Raw genomic sequence first — 20991 nt, forward strand, 5'->3', positions numbered from 1 at the left:
ATGCACAGTACAGCAGGTGGAGGGCTCAGTCCAGGTTCCTGTCAATAGCAAATAAATCTTCAAAAGTCTTCTCACATTTGAAATTAATTGGTGGGGGAGGAAGAGCACTAGCTTTTAATATACATCACTTATCTGTAGATAGATCTGTGCAAGCCCCTCCTCTCTGTCCCCTTATGTCAAGGCTTTAGTCTGAATTATTCCCCTCCCCATTACCAAAAAGGCTGCTGTCTCCCACTGCTGAAATCTCTGCTCATTTAAGCAGGAGGGAGTGGTGGCTCCATCAAAAACCTACCAGGTGTCCAGAGGTGGCAGTGGTAATGGAGCAGCAATGTTGGAATTGAAAGGACAAGGAGTCTGTGAAGCAGTGGGATTGCTGCAGCACTGCCATTAACTGATCCTGGGTAAATGAGCAGCACCAGTGCCAAGCTTTCAAAAGCTGTCTTTCTCTTTTCTGGGGAAGTTCCAACCTGATTACCAAGTGCCCTGCTTGAGATACACCTTAGAAAGGAAGCATGAAAAATCTAGGAGCATATTTTTTTTGAGAGGAAAAAGAGAGGTAATTTCTAGCCAGTTTTCTCATGTTTGCACCATTTTGAGTGAAAACTGCTCTAGGTACCTGCCATATTGCACATTGGTTGTGGAAAGAGGCGTGTTTCCATTCTCTTTACTGCCATTACACTTATGAAGGAGAGTGGGATATGCTTCTCCACCTGACCTACCAGCCAATGTGAGCACAGCTTACCACTGGACTCTCCTCATGAGAATACTGACTGGTGTTGCCTTCTGGGGTCCCAGTGTGACTGACCCAGTAGGGCAGGAGTTGTGTGTTCTTGGTGCAGACTGATGTCTTTGGTTCCTTTCTGGCTGGGACCCCGGCTACACCCTGGGCTTGTGGGCTGCTCTCTTTTAGGCAGCTTCCCCTCGGAGCACCAAAGTGCCCCCACAAACCACATGCCAGGAGCACTCCATTCAGGTTTGTCTGTCTTCAAATCCCAGTTTGCCTGGTCCCTGAAGCAGGCTCGGAGAGCAATCAAAGCCACTGCAGTGCAATTTCCGACTGAGAATTTCCTTCCTATTTCTGAGCGAGTGTGTGTGTGTGTGTGTGTGTATTTACGTGTTTAAAAAAAAAAAAACAAACCCCAAACATTTTGGTTTTGTGCACTAAGCACTTTTGAGGGCGATATGGGGCCCTGTAATACGGAGGTTTATAACCTCCTCAGCTAATGCTCTCTGACACTCTGTTTTGATATCATTACTACATTATACTCACAATTTTTGAGTGAAAAAATACAGTACTTAGAAAGTCGAAATTCATAAATAAATTCATGTCAAACCGCACTTAATATTGATTTTGTTAGTGTTCAGATTCAATAATAAGGTACTGCGTGCATGAATATTTAAATATAATCATCATTTCTGCATCTCCTAATGGCCTCTGCTCTTCTACACTCAATTTAAACACAATTTAAAAACTATAATGTATTGAAAAATACTAGGATTTAGCAATAAATCACCATTGGGATACTCCAAGCCTTTTATAGGATGGCTCAATATCTGCTTCTCAAGGGACAGCACAATTAGATTCATGTTTTTAAACTTCTCAATTATCCATATACCATAATTTTATGTGAAAGTTTGTTTCTCTTCCTCCCCCCTCCACCCCTGCTCCCCCTCCTCACCCCCCACCAGATACTCTCCCAGTAGGAAGCGGAGAAATCGCTAAGTGTTCTCTTAGCTGGGTTAGTATAGTAAAAAGGAGTCAAAGGTCACAGTCCTCAAACTGAATTAAATCCAGAGGCTGTCAGGGAAAGCAGAACGCTGACTCACTTAATCACATTATTTGGGGAAAAATCTAGGGGGAGGAAAGAGATAAAATGACTCAAAATGAACTCGCCAAGGAGGAAGCGGAGTTTTTATATTTATTTAAAAAGCAATATTCGTCTTTATCAAATAGACGCAGGGTGGTTCGATGAGGACGGGGCTGGCTGGACACTCGCGCAGTCGCAGGCGGGAGAGCCCTGGCAGGCAGTGCTCTCCCGAGCAGGACCAGGCAGGGGAGGATGCGGTGCCCTCGGCTCCTCCAGTGCCAGGCGGGGTTGGTTGGTGGTGGGGGGTGTCTCTGTAGTGCTGGTCGCTAACCCATCTGCACCCCACACCCTCGGAGGTAGGTCATTATCCTTATCCTCACTTTGCACAGGGGGAAACTGAGGCACTGCTGCCTGAAATCCTTATGGCAGAGCCCCAGTGGCACAACTGGGAGCTGCTCCTTGGGCTTCTAGTGCTGGACCCTGTGCCCAAGCTATGTGGCCATTGTCTGCCTCCAGTGTCCTTGGAGCCTGTGATGGAGAGGGAGATAAAAAAGCTCTGGTGTCAGAATCTAAAACAATGGTGCTAACATCTCAGGAGAGCAGCAGATCCCGATGGCGTGGGTGTGGGATTGGCTCTGCTGGTGCTGAGAGTGGCTCACCAGTTCTGCTGAGCATGTTGCTATCAGATGTGAGGAAATGGTCAATAGACAAGAGAGGAGTGGAGGTGTGGTGCCTGATGGACATGGCCATGTCACTGGGTGACGCTGGCAGTGTCACACAGTGCCCGTGCAACGCTCTATAAATGGCCATGTGGGGCTGGCTGTCACAATTGGCAAGGGATCAAAGCATGGCCTGGCACACCCTTGATGGCGGAGGGAGCGCAGAGGGTTGCTGAGATGCACAGGGGCTGCTCACCAAATATCCAGAACTCCTCCAGGCTGCACTGTATCTGGCTGAGTTTTTGCTTATATTCTATATTTCACCTAAATTCAGTAGAACTGTTTCCTAAAGAAGTTTACTGTCTTGCATCCGAACTAGTTTTTTATTTCATACATCTGGCAAAGCGTCAGCTTCTGCTGCCTCAGGGTCACAAGCAAAGCTGTGAAGTCCAACGAGTGGATAAAACAGACATGATCAACTGTAGAAAACTCTCACCAAGATGAGATGTAGCCATTCTGTGTGCCAGGCCAGTGGAATTTGAAGGTCTGTTCATTCATTTCTGTGGGAGGGGAAGACAGGCATTCCTTTCTGCGCTGGGTAGGAACCACTGTCACCTCTAACAGTTCTAGAGCTCCCTTGTCTAGCTCTGGTGTTGGTCTGCAAAATATGTTTGTAATCCTGATACCAAATATTGTCCACCTTGCATTTGCTCAAGTGAGGATGAAGGGGTAGCAGATTTCTCTTTAAGAAACAGGGAGGGAAGACTATTGTGACTATTCTGAGTATTGTGACTATTCTGGAGTTTTAAGGATTTTTTTTTTTTAGATTGTTTCTGAGCTTCTCCAAAGTGTCAGAGAGTAGAAAAATCTTATCTGAAGGGAATGATGTGTATGGCAAATGCAGTTCTTCACATGGATTTCACCAGTTTTTAAGTGGATTCCTTCTTCAAGTATACAGAGGGACTGTTTTGGGAGTGGAGTATTGGCTCTGTTGGAGAACCACTGGTACACATCACTTCAGCTTGGTGGAAGCTGTTGGGAATGCCTCCATGAGTGGCAGATATGGACTTGCAGACGGAGGAGCAAATTCTCAAAGAGCCCCAGCAGCTCTCTGAGAGGCATGAGAGGAGGTGCTCAGGTACCCAGAAAAAGCTGGCAGCAAAAAGTACTGAAGCTCTTTCACAATTGCTCACTCACAGGCTCTGCATAGCCACACGTGACACGGCAGCAGGAATTTCCTGTCCTGCCTAACGTGCTTGTCCCTTTCCATTAATTTTTCGGTGTCCACGAGATACCCGATGCCGCTCAGGTTGTAACCACCCCGGCTGTGTTTCCAGGACCATGGTCCTGTCCCAGTAGATGGAGGGGGCGGGTGTAACCCCCAAGTCTTTGTCGTTCTGAAGGACCGGCCCGCAATGGAGCGCCCGCGGGCTGCAGGTGGCGCTCTGGGGGCGCGGGGAGCCGCTGGAGCCCCCGATGTGCGGGGGGTCCCGGCTGGAATCCGCTCTGGAACCCCCTCCGGAACCCCCTCCGAGCGGGGTGTCCCGGCTGGGGCGGGGGGCACGGGTGTCTGGCTGGCATCCCCTCCATGTGCGCTGGGGTGGGGAGCCGCCTGGCACATCCCCTCCGTGAGGGGTCAGCCCAGTGCTCGCGGGTACCAGCTGAGCATTGTTTAAAACAAGTGTGCTCGGTGAAAAGCCACTGGTATCCGCGGCCCGTCCCAACAGATGTCACCAACAGATCCGTATTGATTCCGAGGTTGGGCCCTTGGCAGTGGTGGAGGCAGATGGCACGTTGCTAATAAGCACTGAGTGCTGCTGGCAGAGCAGTGAGGAGAGGTTGGATCAGTGGGATAGCACAGTGGCACAGTGCCATAGGCAAGTGAGGGGCGTCTTTGACCATCTTTGTCCTCTCTGCGTTCATTCCTTTTTCTGGCTCTGTGAAGTCTAAAGTTCTTCACCCTGTCTGAACCTTTGCTTTTCTTCTGGTTTTCTGCAATAATCCCACTCTCTTTTCTCCTATTTCTACCCCTTTTTTTTTCTTATCTGATGCTCATGCGTTTGCCTGGAATGTTTTTTTATTACCAGTAGCATCCCTTTCATGTTTATACCTCACTGCATCATGTTGGGCAGGAGAGAGACTGAAGACTGAGGACATTCCATCTGGCTGTTATAGAAGAGAGTGGGTATTACACCAGGCCTGAAAAAAGGTCTATGGATCACTTTGGATAAGCATCTTTGATTCCAAATGTGGTGACAGAGACTCATCACTGCTCAGCAGATTGAGGTTTTGGCTGTTATCAGACTGTTGCTTGTTATCAGCAGAGGAGACAGAACATGCAGCACCACCACACACGGGCTGACGCATGGACAGCAAGAGCAGGGAGCACGTGCACCCAAGCACATAAACACTTGAGCTCTGAGGAGTGCTGGTACATCTCTAGGTGCCTCTGTGCACTAGGAATTCTACTTATACATCAGGAATACTCAGGAAGGGTTCCTCATCTCCTAACTTCCCACAGTCAGGCACACCCGGATGAATGAAGTGGTCATTATTGTATGTATATAAGGTTTTTCTACTATCTGTTATGTGGCAACTTGGATGCCACATTAGGCTGTGAAATACCCATTTTTTTGATGGCAAACCCCCGGAGGGTATAGCTAAGCCAAGGAGACATTCCAACATGGTTGCTTTGCTGCTGATATTTTTATTATTTCTATGGACTGGCTGCCAGATTACATTGTGCCTAAATTTCTCACATGAAGGGAGATCCCTCTCCCATTTCCTGCAGAAAGTGTCCCAAGCTCAGCATCTCCAGCTTCATTTAGTGGTGTCACACATCACAAGACACCATCCTCAGTACCTGGAGTTGAGTTCTTTAACCAGCCCAGCAGCTGGAGGCCACTGTTAGAGCCCCCAGTGCTACCCAGTGCCATTCTTCTTATTGATGTCTCTGAATTAAATTTGATGATTAGAGGAAACGTGACCAAAGAAACACACTGAAGTGTGAAGGGTTGGTCTCTCAGTCTTTCAGTGGTGATCCAATAATTTTTATTTCAGTACTTAACGGTCAAGAACAGTTGTGAGTTCCCTTTCCTATGATAAGGGCTTTTGACTTCCACCTAAACTGCAGCTCTCTTTGTAATTGTGATTTCTGGACTAGGGAAATAGCTTGATTCTCTTTCAGAGCCTGACTATGATAGCTGAAAATCTGGACTTGAGTGCAGCTCCAGGGAATCTGCTTGCAAAGGGGAGAAACCTTGAGTGCCTGTAGAAGCTGGCTCTGCATTTGCCCTCAAAGCTTATATTTTCCAAAAAAGGAAAGGGCAAAAAAGCGTTGAACACTGATTCTTTGAAAGCTGTGAAACTTAGAACAGGTGTGAGCACAGGCAGCTGCCAGGGTGCTGTGTGCAGATATTCCTGCTAATGCCTCCTTAGAACTTAATCTCTGAAACCATCTGCTTATGGTGAGCACATGTCCCGGGGGAGGGGGGCAGGAGCAAATCCAGCAGCCCCGCAACTTCTTCCTCTGTAGCCTGAGTGAGAATTTTGAAAGCAAAGCAAGATTGAGTTGTGTGTCAAGAGACCTCATTCTCAGCTTTTATGAAGCAGGAAAACTCCCGTGTCAGTTCCCCAAGTTCAGGGTGGTTACTGATGAGTCTCAAATTGAGATCTGATTCACGACCACCCGAGCAAAAACAACACGCAAGCCTGGGTTTGGAACTGTCATCAGCAGAACTCTGTGTTCCCACAAGTACGTGGGGTCAATTTTTCTTACTTGAGGTCTCAGTCCGAACAAGATCAGCTAAAAGCTCCAGCCTGTGCATTCCTCTGGTTTTCCAGTCTGAAGTCACTGTGAAGTTGAGCAAGTCCTTTGGGTTGTCACCTCTAGTGCAGCTCTCCTGATTCTCTCCAATGAAGCCTCCAACACTTATCTCTGAGTAAATCCCTTCTCTTCCTCATGCCTTTCTTCTCCTCCTGTTTTTTTGGTGTTCTGACTTCGGAAGAGAGGGCCCCTGCTCCAGGGTGTCTGTTCCTTGTTCAGCACTGTATCAGAGGCTCAGAGATGTTACTGTGCTAATAAGTGAATCAAACCCACCTGCTGCTGCCTGCTGTGCTGCTTGCTTTTTACCTGAGTACACTTGTTTGCAGAGGCCAAATTGCTCTCAGCCACTGACCTGTTAATGAAAAGCTAGTTTATCAACTTTGGCAAAAGAAGAAAGCGGTATTGGCCACTGCTGCCCTGTGACTGCCAGAAGCAGCACGGTGACAGGAATGGGTCATACTTCAGCCCATGACTGAAGGGTCCCCAGCTTCAGAGAGACATTCAGGGCCTTCCCCTGCATTTGGTGCTGGCCATAAAAAATTGATCATCCTTTGTTACAGCTTCACTTCTGTCACTTTCCATCCCAGAGTCTGTTTTTTACAGAAAACAAGCTACATTCATCAAAAATGACAGAACACAGACTTAATGTAATCATGTATGGGAACATGAATTGCAAATGCAGAACACAAGCACTAAAATGTATTTTCCATTACTGCCACAAAATGAAATAATCATGAACATTTTCCCCAAGAATGAGAACACATGTGGAGTACACTGACACCTCAAAATCTGCTGCTGTGCCCCGGCCTCAGGTGCAGGTGGGCTTCGTGTGTCTCAGCAGGGCAGGGATCTGCCAGTATCAGAGGAGGTGGCTCTGTTATAATCCTCACCATGGAAACTTGTGTTGGTTATTAGTTACAGCAGCTTCTGCAGGCTCGTTTGGGTGACCTTCTGGTCATCTCTGGTTGTTAAAGATCTTGGGGTGCTCCTAAGCATAACTGAGCAGAGGTGCTGGAAATATAGACAATGCCATGCTGCTCCTTAATTCTAGATTCTACTTCTAACTGCTATTGGATCACTTGCTGAAAACCTCAAACAAGTCCTCTCACCCTACCTTCCTTTCGTTCATAAGCTGTAAAAATACAGATATGCCTATTTAAAAATAAAATGTATTAATTGATTTAGAGTTGGTACAGGATGGCATGTTAACCCACTTCTTCCTGTCCCTTGCAGATGCACTGGGCCGCAGCTTGGCCACGCTCTGAACATTTGCTGTGCTGCACTCCAGATGTGGCTGCCTCTCACAGACAGGTAAGGTTATACCTGCCTTTATATCTGATTGGTTTATTTGCTTGTAACTTGATTTAGTATCAGAAATGTAAATGACTGAATCACCTCTGCTGATCAGGCTGTCAGGAGAGGCAATGAGGAGGGGTAATAGAACTGGGCATAGCCAATCTGTGAACTGAACGAAATCCAGGACTTGCTCGGTTATTTAGATTATATTAAACATAGGCAAGTTTTCATCCAGCCTGTACTTGCCACAATTCTGCAAATACAAAGCCGCTAATGAGGGGTGTTGGAGCCTGCCCTGCTGAAGGATAGTTGGATATGGATCATGGTGATGTCTGGAAGGGAAACTACTGGTTTGATCAAAGCCTTGTACTCAGACAGCACTGAGTGCTGATGGAATGATAGAGAGAGAATAAGGCAGAAAGACAAGGGCTGGTTTACATCTCATCCAGCAGAAGCTGTTATGAGGGACTTATTGATCTCTGATTCAGCTCAGGCCGTGGGTTAAATGATGGGATATATTTGAAGAGACCAGTCTAACTGCACCCAACAGGAGGTGCTGGAGAGAACAGTGTGCTGTGCTGGGGTGGACTTTTTTCCCCCCAGAGAAGATATGACCCTGTCATAAAGGGAAGAGGGAGAGATTTTGTTCTAAATTAATTAAAACGATGTCTTTGCATGAGAGCAATTCAGATTATAAAAAATACATAAAACAAATAGACTCGGCAGCTGTAGAATCCAAGAGAAAATCTGGATTTGGAAGAGATTCTTAAGTTTTTTGTGACATGACAGTAAGAAAAAACATTTGGTCTTATGCATCTTTCCAGCTGTTTACACATAATCTGTGTCTTCTCTGACAAGTTTGCTTAAGGAACTTCACAGACGTGTTCATATGGTCATATAAATGCAATTTCTCTCTCTATATATATATGCACATATCTCCACATTCTTGTACATTTGACATACTTTATGTGCATGTACATCATCTTATCAAAATTAACTTCCTCTTTGAATTAATGTGCTTACATGCATATACATCAGCATGTCCCAAGGTGCATATATGCATCTTTGTTCATATTCCCCTGTATGCATGAGGTGATCAACATAGTCAAATTGAAAAATTAAGTTATTCCAAATCTGTGTTATTTCTCATTTTGTTCCCGGGGGGTAAATGGACCCGTTCCAAATGAAAGGTAATCTTGGGACCTGAAGTTTTACGTTTCAGCATATAATGTGGTTTTAACACTCTGTACCATCAAGTGTAAACTCTTCAGGGCAGTTTGTAGATTCCCTTCCGTGTTTATGCAACAAAGGCAATGTCAGATTGTTTAAGACTTTAGGTGCTAGGACAGTGCAAATAGTTAATAACAATGGTCAGATTCTATGGGGAGATGAGATGAGATGAGCTGGGCAGGCAGGGCCCTTAAAGAACATACAAAGCCATCCATATGAACTCTCAACGATTTGTCACTGGTTTTTCCACATGGTTGCAATACATTCCCTACAACTTTGAACACGTACCCATTTCAGTGTTGTCTTCTTGTAGCTCATAAAATCCAGCCCATGTGGGTTTCACAGACTCGTCTGTAGAGCTCGTGTACATATGTAGTGAAAAGCACAAACTTTCATCAACATCCACGTAACGCACCAAACGTGTCCCGATCCGTGCCCAGCGTATGTGGGTCACTGCAGAGCCGCGTGTCACACACACATTTACACAGCCCGACGGACACGGCGTCATTCCTGCGTGCCTTCAGCCAGGAGCGTGTTAGGGATTCACGGGAATGCCGCAGCCCGCGCAGGCAGGCAGTGTGTCCACACCTTCCAGAAGAGGGCACCTGTCTCCCGGCGCAGGCAGCGCTCCCGATCCAATGGCCCCCAGCCTCTCGCACCTGGGCACTCGCAGCTCGCCTGCCAATTTGAGGTTAAGAGTGCCAGCACAGAGTGAAATATTAAGGCAGCCGCTTGAAATTCAAAGTGTTTCTTTTAATTAATGGGTGGATGCCACAAGTTGATCCAATCCAGCTCTTAAATTAATCTTAATTACATGGATTTTGTAACTTTGGCATTAGCCAGCCACACAAAATATGTATTTCATAATCCTAGAAACGGGTGAAAAAGACTGCTGCTGAGCTGAGAAGTCAGCTGATGATGTTATCAGGCTCTGTGGCTGTGGGTGTAAGTGTCATTGGGGTGTGTCTGAGATCTTATCGGGAATACCAAATTAATTCACTCCTGCAAATATCAAAACAAGCTTTTTTACCGGCAAGTAGGCAATAGGCAAGAGATTCCTGAGCTGCTATCTCTGGAGTTTCTGTGCCATCCAGTGCTGATACAATAAAGAACTGAAGGATGAGGGAAGGAGAGCTGGTGATCTGTCCTGTTTGGTAATGAGTTTTGAGTGCATACCCAAAGAGTGCTGCTCAAGCTTTTAGCTTGTTGATTTGGACTGGGGACCAGGAATTCTGCCTTCCTAGCTCTGCCATTGGCATGCTGTGTGAGCCTGGTCAAGGAGAGGGAAGCTTTCCATCCCTGAGCTTGTTTTCCCACCCTGCATGTTTATTTGTTCAGACTTCCCTTTTTCTGGATGGGAGCTGCCTCTCAGCATGTGTCCATTCGGCACTGTATGGCATCTAGGTGCTACTCTGCTGCAGATGATGATAATGGATAAATTGAATTATCTCAGGAGAATTGATACTTGTACTCTCTGTTAGGGATGAGCATCCAGGATCTCTCTGAGCATCCATCATGCCAACTTTAAATAGAAAACAGAGCTGGGAATAGATGGTCAGGGATATTCATAGGAAATGCAGACACACAATTTGCCTAACCAGTCACTGCATATTCGTTAAACAGGAAGCAGGGCCTTGGCTATCCCCAGGGATTGGCATTCCCTTGGGATTAATGTTGCTGCTCACTGGATTACACTCCTGCTTCTGCTGATGAAACGTGAAAAATGATGGATGAATCTGGGAGTAAACACAATTGCAAACTAGTATTTAGTCATCTTGCTCTAAACCTGAGTCAGGATGAGAGCAGAGTCTGTACATAGGCCGGCATGACTGGTTGTGGGGTGGCAGAGTGCATCTGAGAACCTTTTCTGTCACTGCTGCACACCCGGGGGCAGGAGGAGCAGTGGGAAAGGCAGAGGATCTGTTTGTGTGTAAGCACAAGCTCCACAGGGGAAACCTTCTGCTGCACACAGGTGTGCACACATGCACACCTGTACCTTTCATTTGTGCCTCTATAGGTGTCCTTGTCTTCTTCATTTCCTTTACAACACAGAGACCTGAAATCTTTGTAGAAATAATTTTTCTCTAGAATGGGCTTGTGAACTCACATCTGACCTGTGAGTTCTCTTAGTGCATATCTGTGTGAAATGCTTTCTTTGAAGACAGTCCCTCCTTATTCTTACAAACTTCTTCTGTATTTGGCAGACTTTCTACTGCTGGTAGGACTCCTGGTTAGCAATTTTGCCTTTTCCTGAGGTTGCTTTACAGGGCAAGGTTAGTTTGGATATCAGTTTGAAGGATTGTTTTTATAGTACTTTTGGAAACATAAATGAGAAAATGTTAAACATCATGTCAATTTGCCTAATTGATGGGGAACTTGATTGTGGCCAGGGAGGAGTGGATTTCCCTACTTCAGTCTTACGAATAATTTGCTCATCTGAAAAGAGAGAAAATCCTGTAAATCCTGGCAGCCAACACGATTTCCCTCACAGGTTGAGACTCCCCCAGAACACAGAGAAAAAACAAGGAAATGATGTGCCTTACTCCCTTGGAACACTTTGTAATGCTGAACCTGTGTATTTGATTTGTTCTGGTTGGAGCCGATGGAGCCTTCCGTGGACTCTAATTATTTTTACTCCAATTTTGTCAGATTTCTTGTGCTTTTTCTCCAAAGCACTTGTTTCTCAAGTAACAGCAACAGAATCTGGATTAGATAGACTGCTCCTGGAACTCTGTATAATTCTGTGCTCTTGAGATACTAGAACATGCTCACTTTTGCAATTTCTAATCTCCAAAGCTTGTTGGAGTTGGTGTGACTTGAATAGCAATGATACTGAACTTCTTTGGGTTTCAAATTCGAAAACCTTTAGATGCCTGAACTCATCCAGCAACGGGGAGGAAGCCAGCAGGCAAATGGAGAAACCTTTCCAGCTTTCAGTGTAGGTAGGAAGCAGAATGAGTTAATGTTGGCCCAAAGGGCCACAATAAATAATGAGAGCTCTTCCAAGTATATCGGGGGAAAGAAATACGAGAGAGAAGGTAAGCCCATTAATAAATTAGGAGAGAGCTGGAATCAATGGTGATTCTAAAATGGCTGAGCTACTTAACTTTTTTTTTAATTGGTCTTTAAGAAGAAAAATATAGAAATGGAATATGGACCATTAGGAAGTAATGAGCATCTTGGCACCCTGGCTGTTGATGTAAAGCAGATAAGGGAACACTTGAAAGAATGGATAGCAACAAATCAGCAAGTCCAGCTGATGAGCATCCTGGGATGTTTGGCTGCTGAATTCACTGAACTGCTGGCAGGTGTTTTGAAAAGTTGTGGATTAAACAGGCAGGTCCTTCATGGTAAGTCCATATCAATAGCTCTGGAACAGAGACTAGCCTTACAAAGCTACTCCTGCACTTGATTCCTGCTATTACCACTTTACACAGCGGTTGTATTCTCAGTTTGAAGAGGTGCTAAGATGGGGTACATGAGTTTCAAGAAGCTTCAGTTCACAAATTGGCCAGACTGACAATCAGACTACGTAGCTCCTTTGCTTCACATCAGTAAAATTACCACTTTTGTCTTAGTAAACTTGCACGATTTGACTGGAGCTGATCCAATTGTGCCAGGGAAAACCCACCTAAGAAATTTTCCTTCAGAACAGCCGACCAGATGGATCCTCAGTTGCTGTCAGCTTTTTGCTGACTTCAATCTGCTTTGATTTTTCCTACAAATGATTTTTTTAATGTATTTGAACCAGCCTTGTGCTGCTGCTGAGGCTGACCTTAGTCTTTTGTACCCGCTGCTAAAGTTGCTCCTTTGAGGTGAAGTACAATAGCACAGGCTGAGCAGATCAGGGCACATTCTAGACTGTCAAAAGGACAGGCAGTGCTCAGGCACTTCTCAGGATGGAAAATCTTACTGGTGCTCTCCTCAGCCTAGAACTACCTCGGTGCTTTCTTTATCAACAGAAAGAACTATGAAGCAGATTATGAAACGCTTACACAGACGAATAATGTACTTAAGGTCTTATTAATGCCTTTCCTTGAAGTTTACTGAATAAACCATTCAGCAATACAGAGCTTCCCCAGATGATATTGTTTCAGGTGAATAAATTTGTTTCTCACATTTTCTTAACAATTGAAGTAGTTTACAGGCTTTTGCCTTAAGTTATCTTTGCAGGTTAAAAGAACAGAGCTGGATTTTATCCTGTGGTAAGACCTGTTCCCTTTCTAATTCTCCTCCAAAGGGACTCTTCCCAGGCAGGTATCTGGTTTTACAGAATTCTGAGATAGCCCTTGCTCAGGCAAGATGTATCTAAGAGTGCAGCTGCAGCCTGGAGCTTGTTAGGAGCTGCTGGTCACTGACCCCCGGGATCGATGAATGCCCAGGCAGCACGACTTGCTAACTGCATCCTCCCCTCTGCCAGCTCTGACACGGGCAGGGACAGCCCCCGGCGTGCAGTGTCCTTCAGAGCCTATAGCTGAGAGATGCAGTGCAGGATAACTCCCCCCAGGTATTTGATACCTGATTGTGTAGAGACCTTTCCATCTGCAAATAATGTATGGAATACATTAGCACGGAAGCTGAGATTCTCCAGCAGTTACATTTCAACTGTCTGTCTGTCTTTCTAATTTCTCTTCCTACGCACCTTCTTTATAACCCCCAGTGATACAGAAAGCTTAGACTTAAATGATTTCAGTGGATGAGAGGCAGGAGGTGGGGAAGGAACTAATATGAAAATTACCTTAATTTAACAGTCTGTCACTCACACTCACCCAAAGGAGCTCTAAGACCATTATCAGTGACCCTTCTAGCCACCCTGCTCTCCTTTCCTCAAACATAAACTCGAACTGTTATACACACTTATAGGTGACAGCACACTTTCTTCCCTACCTGCATGATAAGAGGTAAAATAAGGAAACGTTTGGTGTTGGAAATCAGGAATGCTATCCATATGAAGTTTGAACTTATACTTGCACAGTAAGTGTTGAGAGGACTTGATAGCACTGGTGAAGTCCAGGCATAGTTTCCATTTAAAACAGGAGTCCCAGAGGAAAAAATCATCTGTGTTAGTGGCCACCGAGGAAGCAGTTCTGGCCTTTCATTATTTATTAATATTTCTCTTGTGATAACGCCCAGGGACCCAAGCACTGGTGTGTGAGAGAAGGCTCTGAGCAGGGTTGAACAGGGACACTCAGCTGTCTCATCTCTGCAGTAATGGAGCCCTGGTTCGAGACTAAGGCTCCAAGATCCCAGTAATGAATGTAATTAGTTCTAATAATGGGTGAGGTGATACTGGCAAATGAGAGACGGGAGGGCTCTGTCGGGTTCTTAGGGCCCTGTTCTTGTTTATGCAAAGGTCCTTTTACACCAGCCTGGCAGTGCAAAGAGGTCTGAAAGATGAAGTGAAGAGTTAGGAGGTTACCCTGTGGGTCTCTGGCTGGAACATCCATCTCTGCTCATCTGACAGAGCTGGAGGGGATCAAATACCGAGCAAATGCAGTGGACTAAAATCTCCACCGGTGTAAATCAGTATCACACCTTTGATTGCAGTGAAGCTATGCTGATCAAGGCCAGCTGAGGACTTGATCCAGGGAATAAATGATTTTTGCCCTTAGTCTGTAAGTCCCAAAGTCAAGTCCTTCACGTGACATGTCCCATTCAGTGTTAGAGAAGGTCATATTTTGCCTCCTCCTCTCCACCTGGGCTGTCCGCTCTCCTCTGGATAAACAGTATTTCCCCATTGCATTCCCAGTCCCTCACGCTTCACCAGAATTAAATTCATCATTCATTTTTTATGGTTTATACATAGCAGTAATTTATGTTTTCAAATATATTGAGGTCACACTTTAGCAGAAAAAGAGTGTTTCACATTTAAATTGAAGGCATGTTCGTTCCATTAAACAGAGATGTTTTGGATAATTTTAAAAGGCTAAAAGTAGTAGAAAGTAACATTAAAATAAAATTTGAGAGATGTAATTACACCTAATCGTACCATAAAATAATCAATACTGCATTACATTATTTCTGACTTCCCCAGTTATAGCCTTTTTTTGTTAAGCTTTTGAATATTGATGAGGTCAGTGGGGTCGCAGTCGACTCTCTGAGGTCTAATGGAGGTGGAATTAAGGTGATGTCCTCTCCTATTATATCTGCACGAGGAGGTGAGCTCTATACTTTCTCAAACTGGGGAGATAACATGGCATCAGAAGCCAATACCTCGGCAACATTTCTTGAGCTGAGATTAGGCTGTCAGTAAGTGCTGACTGGGAAGCTGCAGTGCTGCCTCCCCATCGCAGACCCACTCAATTACACACGCCAGGATGCAGAGGAAATGATGTTCACATCAACAGAGATCATTAACAGCTGGAGACCAGTGTGTGTGAGGTGACAAGAACCAGTTCCTTCCAGTTCAGCCAGGGCTTTCTCTGTTCACTGTGGGAGACTGAAAAGGGGCTTTGTTGCGGCTGTTTGCTCCCTCCTTCTCTGCCCCTTTAGTCACACCCCTGCACCTGACACAGCCCTCTGGTAAAACAGCCCCCTCTGACCAGGTTGCAAAGCACTGACCCTTCAGCAGCCCTGGTGTGTGGACATGCAGCACAGCAGCACAAGCTGGGCAGCTGCTGGGATGCACTGCAGGTGTCCAGAGGGGCTCCTTGTTTCCCTGTTTGTCCCAGAAGGTACAGGTCTGACTGCATTTGGGGGAATGGGGCTCTGCCACCCTCCAGCTCTCGGCTGGAGAGGATCTGCTTTTGACCTGGAAGTGCTGTTCTTCATTTATGGGTCTTGGAGCCATCAGTGGATTAACATTTGGGAATTCTTTACTGTGTAAAGAAAGAAATTACCAGCCTGGAGACAGTGAGCTGTACTTTCTCTTGGTTCAGTGTGTGCCCCCTACTCTCTTACTTTGGACTAGGATAGTCTTCAGCATTTAAAATAAGATGTGAAATATCAGGTGGCCCATGTTCTGCACCCAAATATCTCATAATGTATTGGTTTGTGCCTTCCCACAAATAGCTTAGGATTTAACCTCGGGAAAGGGCTGGAATCTGAAGAGACATTCACCAATAACCTTTGGATTTTTATTTTGTCTTCTGTGCCTCTGTTTCTCCATCCGTACAATGAATATAAGGGGTTTTTTATTGGGGTCTGTTTTGCATAATGGAGGTAAAAAAGGTTTCTACACTTTTGATAAACTCTTTGAAAAAGGGAAGTAAATGTAATTTTTCTGGGTTCTGATAATAATCATCAAGAAGGATGGAATTTTAAAACAGAACCAAATGGAGCAGTACCATTGCATTATCCCTTTCACATTGCCACAGCATCCTCAGATTACAGCACTCATAACAAAAGGAAAGATGACGAGCAGGGCCCTATCATTACCATTAATAATAAAAATGATATAATGTATTTTTAAAACTTTCCTTAATGCAACACCAGCCCAGTCATCCCAACACACAGATTATCACATCTTCCCAAATATGTATATAAATACACAGCTGAAAGTGTCAGCAGGGGGAACATGCAAAATACAATTCAGATGCTGAATCTCCCCATCAGCTGCATTTCTCCAGAGGGACCAGTCCCCTCCAGAGGGGCCAGTCCCCTCCCACGACCCTTTGCACACAGGGCCAGCCACTCCCCAGGCTTGCTGGCTGCCTATTGAGTTATTCCTTCCCTTACACCCAGTGCTGTCCCTGGGGTCTGTCTATGTGTGTGCCCCCCACCCTCATCAATCCTGCTGTGCCAATTGCTGGGGTATTTTCCTGGTGCCTATTCCCACATACACCAAACTCTTTGCTTTCCCCTTCTCCCACCCCCTTCCATTTACTCCACTCACCCCATTTTGTTCCTGCTCTGAAATCTAATTGTTAAAGCTGGTGGTAAAGGTGGATATTTGCCCCAAAGCAAACTGACAGTGGCCCTCCCTCTGCAGACACGAGACAGCCCCGCTCTCCTGATTAGCCTGAATTGCTTTCAATTGACTAACATAACAAGCTGCTGCTGCTTTTTCTTTTTTTCTAAATTTGAAAATGGAAGGGACACTATTAGGAAATTTACATTTGCGAATATGATATTTAATTAGCAATATTAATAAATTAATAGAAGTAAAGAACCTTGTTGAGACTCCAGATTAATAAAACATGCTCTAGCTGAGTAAATGAGGTGAGCCAGGCATGTGATGCCCATAGAGGATACAGGGGAACTCTCACTCCCCAAATACCCCTTCAAAGAAAGAATGGGGGGCAATAGTGAATGGGGGCAAGGCCTTTTCTATCTTACAGTACCTCTCACACTCACACATTAGCCCTTTCCCTGTCCTGCTACAATACTTCCACAGGAAATTAAGCACAGCTTTTCTGCCTGCCTTCTCTTTGCCCTGACAAGAGGCTGAATGAGTCAGTGGAGGGGAGTGAAGGAGAACCAGTGCTTGGAGCTGAAAGGTAACAGCAAGGCCAGTGCAGGGCAAATGCCTGGAAATGTTTACTCACATCCATAGAAAGCAATAAAGGAGACTCACAGCATTTCCTGATGTGACCACAGAGTGTCCAGCTTGGTGTCTCCAGGGCACTTGGGGGGTTTTGCCTCAGAGGGACCCTCAGTCTGTGGCAGACAGAGCAGGAGGTGATGTCTCAGCACAGGCTCAGGAAGGGAGGCAGTGCAGCAGTGTCAGTGTGGGCTCAGCTGAGAAGAATGACCACATTAAGCAAAGGTCTGGCACAGCATGAGATAAACTGCTGTGAGGTTCACAGGGGTCAGACCCAGCCAGGTGTCCCAGGCTTCATGTGCATCTGTCACTGCTTTGAGTCTTGGGGGCTAACCCAAACTGGGACTCGTCCTCTGTCGCTCACTGACCCACCAGTCTGCAGGGCCCTCCAGCATATGCTGTAATTTAGGCATTCCCAATCTGGGGGCAATGTTTCTGTGCCTCATCTGTCCTTGAAAAGCTTCTCAGAAGAATGTGGTACAGTCTTTTTTCCATTCTGCTTCATTAGTGTGGGCAGTGGTTCAGAGGAGACTGGGACATCAGGACTCCAGGGATCTAGTCAAACAAGAGGCTGCAGTGCCAGGTGACTTCAGTGACTTCATCTGTCACTAGGTCTGGGACAGAGGGGAAGAATGTGGTTTTCTGTAGTCTAGAGGTGTATGTGGAGAATCCTTCGCAGCATGATGGCAGAGAATCATCAACGGTGTGGGCATTTCTTAGCTGGTGAAGTACTACTGTGTCTATGTGCAACAACTGGTACAGCCTCTTACCCTGACCCCTGGCTCAGGAGGGAAGGCAAAGGATAAGCAGGGCCCTTGGGAACCAAGCTGGCAGCCAGAGCAGCAGCTCTCCTGGGGCCTGTGTGACATTCACACACATCACTGTGAAGTCACGCTCTCCTGCGGAGCATGGGAGAGGTGATTATTTATTAATGCACCGAGCACTGTCCCCATGCATCACTCTGCCTTGCTCTGCTGCAGCCTCAGCACTGAAGCACTGGGACACCACAGACCTGTGGCTCTCCCTGTGCACACCAAGGGGAGATGTCTCAGTGCCTGGGAGGGACCCCAGAGATGGGCAGTGATGCTGGAGGAGGAGAAGGCAAACACGTTAATTGTCTGAAATGATGTTGAGGGGTTTGTAATGCTTTCTGCAAGCTTGGCTCTCTCAGATCAGCTCTAGACTCAAAACCAACCAGCCTGATGCTCTGTGTGCCTGCCCCAAGAGCACAGGGTGCTTTTCAGTTCTGACACAAGTGCTTAGTGGGCAAATCTCTCTGTCTCCATGTTCTCCTCTACATGTTTGGAATTGTATAACGTGGGACATTCACAGTTCATCCTGCAGTGTTGTTCCCTCATTGTAAAGTGTGTGGAAAACTCTACCAAGTGTAGGTTCTCACTCCAGAAGAAGCACTTCTCTTTGGTGTGAGGTACAAGAAGGATAGGCAGGGCACAATCAGTTTCCTTCTAAAATCACAAAAAGGAGGGTAAGGAGAGGGATGTGAAGACCTTGCCTGATCCCACAGTGGCTCAGCTGCGCTACTCCCGTCTCCAGGGATGGCTTGTCCACACTTTGTGGTTTGTTCTGTGCTCCTGATGCCGACACCTCCACTAATTGTGGGAAAGTTTGCTATTAGAATGGCATGTACACAGGCCTCCTGGGAGAGGTGGAGTTCCAGGAACAATTAGGAAATGGCATAGATGCTTGGGGACTCTGGCTTGCAGTGCCACCCTTGGTAGAGCGACAAGTATATGGTAGGTGTGGCAGAAGAAGAAAAAAGAGAAAAATTGGCTTGGGTGGGGTGCAGGGAATAGAGACGGGTGAGAAAGGCATGAGCTCATAGATGTAGGCAGGAATGGAGCTCAGCAGCATGTGGATGTGAAATATGCACTGGGATCATCTTGGGATAAAGGAGAAGTCCTAGTGTAGGCAGTCATTACTCTCGGAGATGTGGGCCCTGATGAGGCCCTCTGAAGCTTAGCCCCGAGGTGGGGCTGCCTTTGATGGCAGCACCTCCACAGGCTGTGGGGCCGTGCCTGCAGCGAGCGAGGGCAGCTGCCTGGGAACCACCTCCTGCCTCACCCTGCACCGTGGGTGCCCTGGCTGTGGATGGGAGGGTGCCTTGCTGAGGGTCTGCATGGTCAGCTGTGTGGTCTGCAGGGGCGAGGATAGGGCTGCAGAAAAGCTTCCAGACCAATGGCTTTTTTTGTTACTATAGGCCACTTTTTGCCAACATCTTGTAGCCCTTGGATCTCAAGATATGGAGACACAAGGCCTTTGTAAAACGTCCTCTGCAGTGTTCAGTCTTGCCTTTCTTCTCTCCTTCTCATCCATGGATTATGAAACACTAGGATAATTCAAAAGCAAATTTGAAATACCTGGACTGAGTGTTCAGGGCCCATTCCTGTGCCTGGCAAGAATCCTGAGAAAGAAATCCCGATCCCTTCATGCTGCCCCAGGCATTGCTGCTTATCGCCCTCTGTGTGGGCCTGACGCATCCCAGAAAAGTGGGCATGCACCACCTAAGCTCCCACAGACATGCTGCTCTGCCACTGCATCTCCTTCCTGACCTGCTCTTCCTGTCCTGGCTCTTTCCTGAGCCCAGGTTGCCAGACAGGGCGCTGCTTTTCTGGAGCATAGGCCATTCCAATGTTATCTTCCTCTGTGGCCCAGACCCAATTTCACTCATGTGAAAGACTTTCCACCACTACCCTGTCTAATCCCTTGCTTCTGGTGACAGACACTCAGGGAAAGCTTGAAGGAGTGTCTGGGTTCATTCACCAGCTGTAGCTCTGTCCCGGTACTTGGAACTGACGCCCATGTAAATGGCAAGAGAGGAAATTGTAGGCAGAGGACAGACAGTGAGGAGGGTGTTTCCTTGTGCAGTACTTGAAGGACTGGGGACACGATCATCACATCCCTGAGCGTGACTCTTGAGGCCCTGGCGCTCCAAGGGTCACGTCAGTTTGTCCTGTGAGTGGGCAGAGTCCCCCCGAGTGCACTGCAGGCCCCCCGAAGGCCTGTGCTCTCAGTGCTGCTGTGCAGCTGGGGGGGGTTATGGCACCATGGACTGTCCTCCTGAGGGTGTGGTCCCCACAGAGAAGACCTCCCAGCAGTCTTATGTATTGCGTTGGTGTATTGGGAGAACAGCAGGAAAAGAACTAATTCCTGGCTTTTTATGCCTGGAGGAAGCACCGTGGTCGCCTGCCCTGAGCACTGGGATTTGCAAGGTGCAGCAAGGCAGACCAGCTGCAGGGAATTAATTTCTCCTGTTCCAGGCGCTCTCCAAACTCTGAATCTGCGAATAAAAGTCAGGCTGGGGAGGGTGCATTTTTGGAGAAAGCTCTGAGGCTGATGTAGCTGGAGATCCACAGACCTGTGGGATTATCTGTGGAAAAACCTGTACAGTGCGTGTTCAGTCCTTTAACAGGTAGTAAATTCTGTACAAAACTTTTGTTTGGCCGTTGTAACTTTTCACATGCGTGTGTGGGGCTGACTTGTCCGAGTACTTTCCTCTATACAAGGACTTGGGATGGGGATCTCTCCTGTGCTCCCGGAGACCCCTCGCAGAGCCCCCCAGGCTGCGGGGCCCGGCCGGGCCGGCGGGCAGCAGGGGGCGCGCGGGGCACGCCGGAGCCGCGGGCTCGGCTGGGCTCGGCTCGGCTCGGCTCGGCTCGGCTGGGCTCGGCT

The 20991-nt window shown here is 46.8% G+C and overlaps 1 protein-coding gene and 1 long non-coding RNA gene across 10 annotated transcripts in view; one reads left to right on the plus strand and one right to left on the minus strand.

The window, feature by feature from the left end:
• The window catches only part of CASZ1 (castor zinc finger 1), a 286724-nt gene that overhangs the window by 29549 nt on the left and 236184 nt on the right, over window positions 1-20991 (plus strand). For all 9 annotated transcript variants that reach the window (XM_017825758.1, XM_017825756.1, XM_017825751.1 and 6 more), the window contains one exon: window positions 7527-7604. The gene's annotated coding sequence lies outside the window, so the exon portion shown is untranslated. The remainder of the gene's footprint in view (window positions 1-7526; window positions 7605-20991) is intronic.
• Window positions 13573-18162, minus strand: LOC108502634. The gene is made up of 3 exons (XR_001876538.1): window positions 18072-18162; window positions 17335-17417; window positions 13573-13706 (listed from the first exon to the last, which is right to left on the minus strand). It is a non-coding gene; the product is annotated as an uncharacterized LOC108502634 (long non-coding RNA).

This window comes from Lepidothrix coronata, unplaced genomic scaffold, assembly GCF_001604755.1.
Source record: "Lepidothrix coronata isolate B3197 unplaced genomic scaffold, Lepidothrix_coronata-1.0 Scaffold122, whole genome shotgun sequence".
NCBI lineage: Eukaryota > Metazoa > Chordata > Aves > Passeriformes > Pipridae > Lepidothrix > Lepidothrix coronata.